This window comes from Papio anubis, chromosome 7, assembly GCF_008728515.1.
Source record: "Papio anubis isolate 15944 chromosome 7, Panubis1.0, whole genome shotgun sequence".
Lineage (NCBI taxonomy): Eukaryota > Metazoa > Chordata > Mammalia > Primates > Cercopithecidae > Papio > Papio anubis.
The window spans coordinates 154,367,317-154,377,463 of record NC_044982.1 but is presented as its reverse complement, the minus strand read 5'-3'; the positions used below and the strand labels follow the sequence as shown (position 1 = coordinate 154,377,463).

The following is a 10,147-nucleotide window of genomic DNA, read 5'->3' as shown; positions in this document are numbered from 1 at the left end:
GATTTTCCTTTTCCTTTTTTTTTTTTCGAGACAGGGTCTCTCTCTGTCGCCCAGGCTGGAGAGCAGTTGCGCAATCTCAGCTTGTGGCAAGCTCCGCCTTCCGGGTTCACGCCATTCTCCTGCCTCAGCCTCCCAAGTAACTGGGACTACAGGCACCCGCCACCACGCCCATCTAATTTTTTGTATTTTTAGTAGAGACGGGGTTTCACCGCATTAGCCAGGATAGTCTCGATCTCCTGACCTCGTGATCTGCCCGCCTTAGCCTCCCAAAGTGTTGGGATTACAGGCATGAGCCACCACGCGCAACACCTTTTCGTTTTTGAAGTATATGATATTATCTATCCCTGAGGAAAAAAATGCAATTATCATTCACAACCCTGGTTTTTAACCCTTTGGAGGGTAAAAGATCTCTAAAATCTTTTATCTGTTGTTTTAGGGGGAAAAAGAACAAGGAAGCTCTGTGACTGCATGTTTGGACCACATGGCTGTGATCCCTACCACCACTTAGTGACAGCATACATGAATTGCAGGCTTAATGCCAATACCATTCAGCCTAGAGGAGCTCCTGGACCAGGCCAGATTTCCTGCAAAGTGTTACCAAGTGGAGTTGGAAACTTGTCAATTTCTCACACCCTAACTTACTTTTTTAAAATAACATATGCCTTTCCTATATAGGACAGAAGATTAATGCATTGTTTTATAGGCTGAACAAGATGTTCCTTTACAAAACTTCCAAATGACGGAATACTAATTTTTCCTTCATTCTTTGGCTGACTGTACAAATGTGCTTAATTAATAAAGACATGTCCTCTCTCTGTGGGGATGGCAGAGTAACTTCCCTTTCATAAAGTTACTGCTTGGCACAGGCCTTGTTGGGCCTGTGAATTTCAAGCTCATAGGCTCCTCCTGCTGACTGCTCATTTTATCCCCGTGGAGTCTAAAGTGGCCTGAACCAAGAGCCAGGAGACCTACATTCCTGTCCCAGCTAAGGCACTAGCTGGGGGGGACTCAGGTAAATCAGCTGGGGCCTCCACGGTACACTTTCCTCCTGGGTTTAGGTGAGGAAGCTGGCCTAGAAAATCCCCAAGGTCCAGGGTGTGTGAGAAGGAAACGCTAAACCCCGCTGTGGCAGTCTGATTTTCTTGCCTTCAGGATTTAAGTCAATGCAAAAATCACTAACCAGATCACACTCTAATAGGTTTTTCCAAGACCCACTGCTTTATTTTGGAAGACACAAAGAGACAGCATGGAAATGCCTTTGACAACCATAGAAGCTAGTATCTTCCTGAAAAGTAAATACCATTGACTTATTTGGCTGATCTCAAGACTCAGATTCTTCAAAATCCAGGCTTTGTAGAAATAAACGGATAATTGTAAACAATGGAAACCAGACCCTGGCCTTGGGAGCCACACAGAACAGTCAGCAGGCCAGACTGTCTGCGGAGGAGCTTGAAATATAACCCTTACCCACCGGGAGGGCCTTTGAGGAGGGACACACTGTGCAGGTGCTGGTGTGCTGGAAGAGCAGAGGTTTCTTTTTTTCATGAGATAAGTTACCAACTGCATTTTATTTTATTTTATTTTATTTAGACAGGGTCTAGCTCTTTTCCCTAGGCTGGAGTGCAGTGGCACTATCTTGGCTCACTGCAACCTCTGCCTCCCAGGCTCAAGTGATTCTCCTGCCTCAGCCTCCTGGAGTAGCTGGGACTACAGGCACCCGCCACCATGCCCAGCCAATTTTTGTATTTTTAGTAGAGACAAGGTTTCACTATGTTGGCCATCCTGGTCTGGAACTCCTGACCTCGAGTGATCTGCCCACCTCCGCCTTCTAAAGTGCTGGATTACAGGCATGAGCCACCACGCCCAGTCACCAACTGCATTTTGGTTAAGGTACGTAGGGGTGGAAAATCACTGCAGTGCTGACCTTCTTTATCCTAGAGACTCTTTTGTGTAGATAACAGAGTGAAGGTCGCAGAGATCATTAGGTGTGGCTATAGGTAGCAGCTATAGTATGGACTGTATATGGAAGAAAGAGCAAAGTTCTTATTGTATAATATGGTCTAGACAGGCACTTGAGCGTGTCTAGTTACAGGGACGTAGAATGAGTCAGCACCATAAGTATCCTGGTGAGCCAGACGGTGACAGGAACGACGCCACCCTCCAGGACCCCCGTGTGAGTCTGATCGGCAGCAGAGTGTTAGAAGTGAGTCAGTGTTCACAGGAGGGCGGGTCTCCTGGGAGGGAAGGACTAAGACGGCGACGTCTCCTTTCCAAGATACAGCACAGGAAACCTTCCTGGGGGGCCAGGATGACCCAGATCAGAGCCAGGAGGTGCAGAAGGGCAGACAGGCTGGCGACACACATTCCCCAGAGGAAGGGGCCTCCAGGCAGGACCCCAGGACCCAGCCTGAAAGTTCCAGAGAACAGAGCCAGAGGGGATACTGGACACTTTTCTGATCCCAGCCCCACAGCGGTGTGTCTGCGGACAAGTGGCCAGGGATGGCCGCAGACCAGGAGCAGAGCTGTGAGCCAGGCAGAGCCTGCTGTGGGACTCACCACGGTAGGGAACAAGGAGCCAGAAGAGGGCAGGCAGGACTCATCTGCAAGGCTGCCTGTGGGTATCAAGGGGCTTCCACCGTCAAGGCCTGACAGCCCTGTCCTATGGCTGTGGGGCGTTTGGAAGGGAATTGAGCTCCCAGGGCAAGGAGCATTTTCAACCCAGGGATGGGATGGCTTCCTGCTGGTAGGGCAGGCAGCATGTCAGCGATTAACAGGAAAAGAGAATGAAGCAGTGCCCCCGGATCTACCCTCCCTCATCCTCAGCCCCCTGATTTAGAAGAACAGGCCTCTGCCCCTCTCAACCATCCTGCCTTGGGGTGGGCATATGAGTTGGACGTGGCCACTGCATGTATTCCATCCCCTCGACTCCAGGGCTTAGCTGAGGGATGGGTATGGAACCCAATACCCTTAAGATTGCATCCCAGGACCTCACTGGAAGCACTGGCAAGGCAGCACTCTCTCCACTGAGATTGTAAGCAGTAAGGACAATCCGAGCCTGGAGCTGCCCTATTAGGGGGCCCGCGGGAGAGTGAGGCTGCAGTGGAGGGAAGCAGAGCTGGAGGTGGACAGCATCTGTGGCTCTGGGTCCAGCCCTGCCTAATCTCCCTGTCTCTGGACATTTCTGTTATTTAAGTCAGCTCAAGTTGAGCTCCTGTCTCCTGTAACTTTAAGAGTCCTCACTGGCCGGGCGCGGTGGCTCATGCCTGTAATCCCAGCACTTTGGGAGGCCGAGGTGGGCGGATCATGAGGTCAAGAGATCGAGACCATCCTGGTCAACATGGTGAAACCCCGTCTCTACTAAAAAAAAATACAAAAATTAGCTGGGTGTGGTGGCGGGCACCTGTAGTCCAGCTGCTCGGGAGGCTGAGGCAGGAGAATCACTGGAACCCGGGAGGCAGAGGTTGCAGTGAGCAGAGATCACGCCACTGCCCTCCAGCCTGGCGACAGAGTGAGACTCCATCTCAAAAAAAAAAAAAGAGTCCTCACTGATACAGTGCGAATCATGGTGGTTATTTGTTCTAGCTTTAAGTAGTAGGAAGAAACAAAGCTGTGGGCTTCCAGAAAGAGCAGCAGCATTCATAGTCACAGTGCCTATTTCCGTTCCTGAAACAATCTGACGTGAGCAGCTCCCCTGGAGCCGTAGAACGTGTCTGAGAAGGAACGGAAGGAACTGGGTGCAGAAAGTACGTGGCGGTAATGGCTCAGGGAACTTTTTCGAGAGCTGCCTTCCGAGGCTGGACTGGCTGTTGTGTGGGGAGATACAGACGTGTGCTGGGGCCAGTGCTGCAGAGGGCTCCATAAGGAGCAGCTTCACAGTGGCTAGTGCTGGGCCACACAGTGACTTTCAACGTTGCGGGAGCTCGCCTGATGGCCCTGGTGAGCCACACGTGGGGACTCTAAGGACAACTGCACAAGGTGGCTTCTCCATGGGCGCGAGACCATGACCTGAATGACCTCACCCCAGGCTCCCAGTTCATCTCTCCTGTTCTTCAGTCCTGCTCGCGTTTGGCTTATACAAAAGGAACCACCTTTCCCAGTCTCATCTGAGAACTTGGGGCCTGACCCTGTATGTCAGTGGCTCTCAACTGGGGGCGATTTTGCAATGATCTGGAGATGTCTGCAGATGTTTTTGGCTGTCACAACTTAGGGGAGTGATGCTACCGGCATCTGGTGGGTAGAGTTCGGGGACGTTGTTAAACATCCTGCAATACACAGGACAGGCGCCCACCCACGCAATGAACTGGTCCAAGCCAAGATATCATGTCAAGATGTGCTGAGATTAAGAACCACTGCCATCTTTTTTTTTTTTTTTTTTTTTCCGAGACGGAGTTTCACTCTTGTTGCCCGGGCAGGAGTGCAATAGCACGACCTCTGCTCGCTGCAACCTCCGCCTCCCAGGTTCAAGCAATTCTCCCAAATAGCTGGGATTACAGGCATGCACCACCACGCCTGGCTAATTTTGTATTTTCATAGTTTCACCATGTTGGCCAGGCTGGTCTTGAACTCCTGACCTCAGGTGCTCCTCCCGCCTCAGCCTCCCAAAATGCTGGCATTATAGGCATGAGCCACTGTGCCCAGCCCCACTGCCATACTATCTTCAAATATGTCCATTTATTTATATGGAAGAAAGTCTTTTTGGTGGTGGTGGTGGTGGTGGTGTTTTTGAGATGGAGTCTCGCTCTGCGGCCCAGGCTGGAGTGCAGTGGTGGCATCTTGGCTCACTGCAAGCTTCGCCTCCCGGGTTCACGCCATTCTCCTGCCTCAGCCTCCGGGGTAGCTGGGACTACAGGCGCCTGTCACGCCCGGCTAACTTTTTTTTGTATTTTTAGTAGAGATGAGGTTTCACCATGTTAGCCAGGATGGTCTCGATCTCCTGACCTTGTGATCTGCCTGCCTTGGCCTCCCAAAGTGCTGAGATTACAGGCGTGAGCCACCACGCCAGGCCAGAAAGTCCAAATATATGAAAGTTAATCACAAGTAACGAATGCCCTAGAATGAGAAAAAAACATTGCTCTATTTCCACAGTATGGGGCAACAGAGACCCAGGTAGTCATGGGGCTGTGACCCCAGCCCTGGGGGTCCAGCCAGAGACCCTGCAGGAAGCCCACACTGGATGAGGCAGGGCCCCCATGCCATCTGCCCGGTCGTCCTGCGCCGCTGCTCCTGAGCAGAGGAGTGGCACCTGTGAGTCATATCCGCCACCCCATGCCTGTCCTCCCTCTCAGTACCCCCAGCCCAGGCCTGGAGAGGATCATCCAAGATCCAGCAGCAGATGCTGCCCAGCGCCAGGAAAAGGAGAGGGCTCAGGGGACGGGCGTGCACTGTTCTCCCAGGGGCATAGTTGAGTGCCTGCTCCACTGGTTAAGGCCCAGGGCCTCTGCCTGGCGAGGCCTGAGGGACTGCAGTGCTGGGTGACAAGGACAACCCTGATGCCTGCATTAGGGCAGATGACAGACAGGTGGTTCCCTGGTGAAGAGAAAAGCTGCCGGGGCGGCTTCCTGGAGGAAGTGTGCAGGCTCTCAGTGTGGGGCCCACCCCTCCTGCTCCTCCTCTGCTGCCCTGTCCTGGGCTCTGTGCCTCCACCTCCTCCCCACCCAGTGCCCCCGCTCTCCACCCTCGCCCTGCACCAATGACCGCACTGGGTCTGGGCTCATCTCCCTGGGTCTGACTGCCTGTCTTGGAAGCATTCCTGGAACCCTTTACACAGAATTTAGTGACCCCAGGAAGCCGCCTTAGAGTTTCCAGAGCAAAGCCTTTGCAGTGTTGTTCCCTGCAGCAGGGCTGCTTTCTCTCCGCTGTGGTCTCTTTGATGCTTTCTCAGAGACGCTCTTGTCAAAGCCACTCCCCACAGAAAGCCCGGCCTTGGAGGCTGGGAGTTCCAAATGGGCCAGCAGTGGCGCTCCCCACCACACCAGGCTCTTCAGGCAGGGGAGGGAGGCCAGTGGCCCTGCTCCCCACCGCTCGGTGAGGTCCTGAGGTCCCCGCTCACAGCCTTCTCAGTGCTCCTGGCCTGAGCGTGCTTCCCGCGGAGCCCTCAGCTCTCCAGGAAATCCTTCACCAACTGCCACCCCACTGGGCCCAATCCTGAGGGCTGCGTGCTCATGCCAGCCTGCACTGGCCTCCCTGGCTTTTATCGCAGCTTGCAATCCTTTATTCGTGTGATTAGCAATTCTCTCTCTCTCCCTCCCTCCCTCAGAGGGACTGCACCTGCTTTGACCCCCACCCCACACATCACAGCTCATGTCACGATGCCCAGATACGAGGAGGCCCTAAGTATAGGTTCTGCTGACTGAATGAATGAACAAAGAAAAATATTTCAGAAGCACTTCAAGGCCTTCTCGTTCCCAAAGATCTGTCTTAATAGGCTTGCACGGTGCCTTTGATTCCCACCGCTGACCACCTGTTTAGAGAAGGCGTTGTGTCCAGCTGGGCCCTTCCCTCATGGATCACAGGTTGATTCATAAGCTCAGGGGGAACCCAGGGGCTTCCGCAAAGATTGGCAGAGAGGAGAGACGCTGGGGCAGGGACTGGGGACAGGTGAGGGGTTCAGATCCAAACTCACCGCACTCCACGCTGTCAGCCTTTCCTCGGTAAGTGGATGGGGGCGGGGACTGACTCCAGGCTGGGGTCTCACTGACTTTACAGGCAGCAGGAATACTGGAAGAGTCTATCCCAGGCCTCATTTATTTCGCTGTGAGGGCATTCACCTTGCGCGTGTGCCTTTGAAGCTGGCCTTCCCAGGCATGTTGGGATGAGATCGTTCTCATAGGTGTGGAGGCAGCAAGAGAGAGGACATGGGAAGAGCGAGCCTCACCTTGTGAGTTCCCACAGGGCTTTCAAGTCACAGCCACAGCCACATACTTCCTCTAGCAGGAGGCGCTGGGGAAAGGGTGGAGTCCTTTGAGTTGCCGGAAGCTCATTCTAATTACTGGTCCCCCCCAAACCCAAGTGTTACTGAACGACGCCTTTTCAAAGGAGCTGGAGGTGTCAGTTCAACCACTGCAATAGGACTGCTCAGGATCAAGTTTTTTTTTTTTGAGACGGAGTCTCACTTCGCCCAGGCTGGAGTGTAGTGGCACGATCTCCGCTCACTGCAAGCTCCACCTTCCGGGTTCACGCCATTCTCCTGCCTCAGCCTCCCAAGTAGCTGGGACTACAGGCACCCACCACCACGTCCGGCTAATTTTATGTGTGTGTGTGTGTTTTTTTTTTTTAGTAGAAACGGGGTTTTACCATGTTAGCCAGGATAGTCTCAATCTGACCTCATGATCTGCCCGCCTCAGCCTCCCAAAGTGCTGGGATTACAGGTGTGAGCCACCGCGCCCAGCCAGGATCAAGTTTTCAATTGAGAATCTGTCGCTATTTGAATCCTGTACATAACCACGGGGTTGTATTATGCTTGGGGATATTTTGTGCATTTAGGAGACCAAGTCAGAAATTTTATATAAAGACACATGCAGGCCAGGTGCGGTGGCTCACGCCTATAATCCCAGCACTTTGGGAGGCCAAGGCAGGCAGATAACAAGGTCAGGAGATCAAGACCATCCTGGCTAACACGGTGAGACTCCACCTCTACTAAAACAAACAAACAAAAAAAATTAGCTGGGCGTGGTGGTGGGTGCCTGTAGTCCAGCTACTCAAGAGGCTGAGGCAGGAGAATGGTGTGAACCTGGGAGGCGGAGCTTGCAGCGAGCCGAGATGGCACCACTGCACTCCAGCCTGGGTGACAGAGTGAGACTGTCTCAAAAATAATAATAATAATATTAATAAAAATAAAGACACATGCTAACTACTACTTGGCTCAGGAGAGTCCAGGTCGTGCCACATGTCATCAATTTTAAGACACCCTATGTTTTACATTTTAGCACCTGCTGAATTGTGTCCCCATATACACAAAAACAATCAAAGCCCTAGCCCCCCAGTAGCTGTGAATGTGGCCTTGTTTGGTGGGAAGGTCTTTGTAGATGATTGAATGAAGTTGAAGTCATGAGAGTGGGTTCTCACCCAATCTGCCTGGCGTGCTTATAAAGAGGAGAAATTTGAACACACAGAGACAGATGCACCAAGAGAAAACAGAGTGGACACGTGCAGGGAGAATGCCCTCTACCGGCCGAGGAACTTCTGCAGCTACCAGAAACCAGGAGAGGGGCCTGGAGCAGAGTCTCCCCGCAGGCCTCAAGAAGGAACCAACCCTGCCTGCACCTTGATCTCAGGTTTCCACCCTCCAGGACTGTGAGATAATCAATGTGTGCTGTTCAAGCCCACAATTCACAGTACTTTGTTCTAGCAGCCCCAGAAAACCAGATAACATCTTTGAAACGAAGGCACCAGCAGCACGTGGCAGCCAACATCAGTGTTGCCTGTCGCGTCCTGTGGGCACCCTCTGCCAGCTTTTCTTCCAGGCCTGTACCTCCACTCTCCTTGGATAATTACCCCTCACACCACTGCAGTGGCTCTGCCCTCACCAGCAGAGAGCTGGCATTGCCTGGGAGTATACAGCTCCTTTGCCCCCAGGCCTGGAATGGGAGCAGGAACAGGGAAGCCTTCTTACCCTGAGGTGGGACAAGCGCTGAGCAGTCACTGATGCTCCGGAGGTCCCCAGGGAATCAAACAAGGCTGGGAATTGCACCTTCCTCAGCATCTTCTACCATCTGTCGTGCTTCCCTAGGGAGTCACTTGCACTGGAATCTTCATCTCTGGTTCTGCTTCTAGGGCACCAGACAGACCCAAGAACCTTGGTAAGGAAGTGGCCTGTAAGACTGACTCTGAGGCTGGGATTCTAGCGACAGGTGACTCGCCAGGCAGAGGGCAGAAAGGCTTGAGTCCCAGCGGTGAGTGGAGGGCCGAGACTCCAGCACACTCCCCGGGCTGCAGCTCTGCCAAGCTGGAAGCCGAGTGGAAGGGCATGCCCTGAATGGGGCAATATTTCTGATGATTGAAGCCAGGAGGGAGGTGAGAGAACAGCATAGGCTCAGGTTGATTGACAACCCACTGAAGGCACATGGCTGCATGTGAACTCCTACAGCCGAAGCAGGAGGCCTGGCCCAGGTCAGGTGAAGAGAAGCAGGCGCCTCAGCACTCTGCCATGCCAGAGTCAGGCCTCTGATCGGGAAGAAGGGGAGCCCCCTCTCAGGGGAGCCCTGAAAGACAGTGGAGAAGGAGAATCCTCCCATGGGCAGAGCCTCAGGCAAAGCGCCTAGTCATTCACTTTGAATGGAGCGAGGAATGGCCCAATATTAGCTATATTTATGGGCAATAGCACATAGCCTGGATGCTTGGTCAGGGTCTAAGGAATAAGGCTGGACATTTTTGACAAGGTGGCCCTATATGGATGGACCCCTGGGAGTGGGCACCACGTAAAAGGTTATGGTGTTACACATCAATGCCCACCAGAGAAGAAGCATAAAACCACCAACCAGGCAGGCAGGAGGACTCATTGGGTCAATGTCTACCAGTGCCTCCCCTCAGGCAGCCCTAGGCTTGCACAGGGGGCCTGTGAAGAGTGGCCATGGTGGCAGAGAAGGAGGCTACAGATGTCCCAACAGCATGGACTTCCTCCCATCAAAGCTGAGCCAGGACTATCACTATGGAATGTTCGATCTGTCAGCATCACAGACCATGCTGAGCCCCTGTCAGCCACCACCCCTCAAAACCACCAACCAGCCTGCTTTGTCCATGTGGGGTGCTGTCACAAACTACTGGCTGCACGCAATGGCTCACGCCTCTAATCCCAGCACTTTGGGAGGCCGAGGCGGGAGGATCACAAGGTCAGGAGATCGAGACCATCCTGGCTAACATGGTGAAACCCCATCTCTACTAAAAATACAAAAAAATTAGCCAGGCGTGGTGGCAGGCGCCTATAGTCCCAGCTACTCAGGAGGTTGAGGAGGAGAATGGTGTGAACCTGGGAGGTGGAGCTTTCAGTGAGCCGAGATCGCGCCACTGCACTCCAGCCTGGGTGACATAGCGAGACTCTATCTAAAACAAAACAAAACAAAAAAACTATCATAAACTGAGTGGCTTCTAAACAAGAGAAATGTATTTCTCACAGTTCTGGAGACTGGGAAGTCCAAGGCCAAGGTGCTGG

At 52.9% G+C, this 10,147-nt stretch overlaps 1 long non-coding RNA gene across 1 annotated transcript; it reads right to left on the bottom strand.

The window, feature by feature from the left end:
• Nucleotides 1–4,913: 4,913 nt before the first annotated feature.
• On the bottom strand, nucleotides 4,914–9,840 carry LOC116275882. The gene is made up of 3 exons (XR_004185226.1): nucleotides 8,612–9,840; nucleotides 6,623–6,939; nucleotides 4,914–5,049 (listed from the first exon to the last, which is right to left on the bottom strand). It is a non-coding gene; the product is annotated as an uncharacterized LOC116275882 (long non-coding RNA).
• Nucleotides 9,841–10,147: the final 307 nt, after the last annotated feature.